Source organism: Pinus tabuliformis, chromosome 3_1 (assembly GCF_031772625.1).
Source record: "Pinus tabuliformis cultivar Carrire ecotype Pingquan chromosome 3_1, CPIR1, whole genome shotgun sequence".
Lineage (NCBI taxonomy): Eukaryota > Viridiplantae > Streptophyta > Pinopsida > Pinales > Pinaceae > Pinus > Pinus tabuliformis.
Window position 1 is genome coordinate 159,069,276 of NC_142301.1, and position 3,587 is coordinate 159,072,862.

The 3,587-nt window shown below is 33.8% G+C and overlaps 1 long non-coding RNA gene across 1 annotated transcript; it reads left to right on the forward strand.

The window, feature by feature from the left end:
• The first annotated feature begins 419 nt into the window (after positions 1-419).
• On the forward strand, positions 420-3,235 carry LOC149186281 (uncharacterized). The gene is made up of 3 exons (XR_016256123.1): positions 420-1,007; positions 1,294-1,487; positions 2,935-3,235. It is a non-coding gene; the product is annotated as an uncharacterized LOC149186281 (long non-coding RNA).
• The last annotated feature ends 352 nt before the right edge of the window (positions 3,236-3,587 follow it).

Genomic DNA, 3,587 nt, shown 5'->3' on the forward strand with positions numbered 1-3,587 from the left:
ATGCATAATATATGCAATGGTTTCAAATCACGAAAAACATAAAGTATGGATATAATTCAATAATACCAAAAAACAAAAAGGTGCATATGATTCAAACCAAGGTGATAATACAAAGGAGTGACATGAAAATTGATTTCATTTCAAATATCGATTTGGGCATACAAATGATGCAAGGCAATGGGAGTATAAAATGACAAAGAGGAAGAAATGAGTGTGAGGCTGCCACGTACAAGATTCAAAAACCGGTCAAACGTCTATGACAAAACATAAACAATGGTCATCATCGAGAACAGAGATACAGAGCCAACACTTTCACGCAAAGGAGAGAAACAATTCATCATCTATGTAGAAGAGAATAACAAATACGGATGGTACCTTCACACGGAACTCAACGAGATTTTGACACCTCAGCTCAGGTAAGAACGCAACCCAGTGAAATAGAAATAGAAGAATATGGTATGTGTGAGTTTTTAATAGCAGAGGAGAACGCCGAGTGATTAGAATCCCGCCAAGAAAAATGTTGAGATATCCAACTACATCCCAAGAATTTTGCAATCAGTACGAGTAAGATTTCATTGCAAGTAATTCAGATCTTGAGTTTAAGATTGAGTTAAATGCTGGCAAACAGTGTGGCAGTTAAATTAAACTCTGAGTAGAAAAACGTTGGAGGCAATTCAAGTTTCAATTGTGTGGTGGCGTTATTTAGGCTCCAAGTGTGAATAAAAATCCAGTTAAATGGCACTACAAAATCTAAGAAAAAGGTTGGTGGAAAATCTAAGTTTCCTACTGTGCAATGGGAGTCGACATTCAAACTCCAAATTATGATTTTTTAGGATAACACAGTTGAGAAAAATGGAGATCGCCTTGTAGGTTATTTTCATCTCCATAATCGATTTCTCAAAGACACGCAATGCATCTCCAAAATCGATTTCGCAAAGGCAGACAATGCATCCCCAAAATCAATTTCTCAAAGACAGATAGTGCATATCTAAAATTGATTTCTCCAGGTCAGAGACTCTTTTCCAAAATTGATTTCTCCAGGTCAGAGACACTTTTCCAATTTCGATTTCCCCATGTCGGAAAATCTTTTCCAATTTCAATTTCTCTAGGTCAGCTTTTCCAATTTTGATTTCTTCAAGTCAGTTTTTTTTTTTTTTTTCCAAAATCGATTTTGAAGGATAGAAGAAGAGTGTACTTCTAAAATTGATTTTTGAAGAACAAAGATTCATTTTTAAACTTTATTATGAAGGACAAAGAGGATTTTATTAAAAAAAGTCAATTTCGATTTTGCAGGACAGAGAGCAGTATTTTCTAAAACTGATTTTTAAAGAACTAAAAAGGATTGTTCATTTCCGAATTTGAGGATCTCTAAAGGCAGAGTAAGGTTCGATTTGCAAGTATGGTGTTGATTAAAGGAAGAGAAGGTTAAAAACAAACCTGAAGGTGAAGGTGTCCAGAACTCGGTTCTCAAAGGCATTTTGATAAAGGTAGTATCTCAGCCCTATAATTTGATACTTCATCTCAGGAATTTCTCCTCATCCTCATGGGTATTCAACAATGGTCGAAATTTACATATCAATTTCTCCTCATCCTCATGGGTATTCAACAATGGTCGAAATTTACATATCAGTCCAACAAATCAACATTCTAGTTTAGAATTTTTGAGAATATATTACAGAGTCTTGGTAAGCAAATAGTTGCATTTTCAAAAATTGTTCATTACTTTTAAACCATATATCCATTTGATGCAAAATTTTGAGGGAAGATGCATTGATATAAGATGAATAAACCCAGAAAATTTCAAGCCAAAAGAACTTTCATTTTTCCAGAAATCAACCATCATCACCTACAGCCATTTCCCATTTTTCTTGAATTATGTGCATCAGATTATCATGAAATTTAGCAGGGGGATGCATCATTGTGAGATCAATAGATACAGTAAAATTCAAGTTAAACCGATTTGGATTTTTGAAGAAATCAAGAAATGTCACCTACAACCAATTTGTCTTTTTCTCAAAATCTGTGATGAGGGTATTTCCAATTTTTGGTGAAGAGAAGCAATGGAGTGGTAGAAATATTTTTGCAAAATTTTGAAGAAACCCAGTTTGTAATTTATGAGAAAATGGTTAAAAAAAAGTTTTCTACTTGTACAATGTAACTTTGTGTGCAAATTACTTCAACTTCACTGGCATTGCTAGAATTGAATGGCCATTACTTTGGAAAGATTTTAAAAAACGATTCATGTCCTATCAATATCATGAATTGGGCAAGAAGAGTGGTTTTGGTTATTGGGCATTGAGAAATGGAAATTATAGTTTGGTTGCTACAAAGGTATGGGTTGCACAAGGACACTAATAGGGTTAAGATAAAGGAAATTAATACCCTCTTTCAACATCAAAGAAAGATTTGAGGCATATCTCCAAAAGTATGGTAATGGACATGATTCACATGGCAAAGAGTTCAGTTAAGCCTTGGATGTGCTCAAATTCAAGATCCCTTGAGTAGGAAAATAAAGAGCAACTCCAATTGAATTGAAAAAGGAAGAAATGGAGAGGGTTATTATATTTTTCAAGCAGCACAAGCAAAGTCTTCTACATCAGGAGGTAGATCCATAGGCAAAACAGCAGGGAGGCCAACATGTGGAGGCTGAAGATCAATGAGACAAAGACAAGCATGAGGACATGCTTGAGAATCAGCGAGGGGGAGATGTTGGCCCTATTTTGGTCATCTTTGCCTATCCTAAATCCATTTATTTACCACCATATTGCATCCTATTTCACCTATATATGCCTCATGTTATTCCTATTTTTCATATTCAAATAACTAAATTAAGTTTTTCAATTTTTGGAAACTTTTGTAAAAATTGGGTTTTAAGAGTAAATTTGGATTGCATTAAAAATTCTCGTAATAACTCAATGGAAGTCATACGTGCAGGAAATCTGGGCGAGATTTGAGCGCATATTTGGAAATATTGGGAACCACGGATGAAGAAACACCTATTGGTTCAGTGAAACTGAGCAAAAACAGGCCTGATCAACACTGGTCAAACTTGACCTGTCATTTAGGAATTCCTAGTAAAAAGGAGTAGATTTATTATTTTGTGAGATTTTTCCTGATTTTGTGAACTGGACTTGGCGATTTCGACTTGTGTGGATGGATTATGATTGATAAGGTTGTTAGAGCCATTATAGAAAAGTTTTTTTTATAATTTTCATATTTAAATAGACTTTATGGACCATTCAAAAGGGAGTGTAAATTTTGTATTAAGATTATTGGAGACTTTTCAAATAATTTGAAGAATCATTTCTATTGTTCTATTTTTTGTTCATCTTGTGGATGCTTTATTAAGTTAGCTGTAGCTGAAGAGTTCTTCATGTGTACAAGGCAAGGTTGAGGGCCCCCATACCAAGCTAAGTACACTTTGGTTAAATTTTATATAAATTAGTATAGTTTTGATTCAGTAATTCTTGTTTAATTTTTATGATTCAATTACTTAGATGTGTTATGATTTATGTATGATTTTTAGATGATTTTGGTTTAAAATATAATTTTCATACGAAAGGACAACCAAAGATTTAAGTTAAATT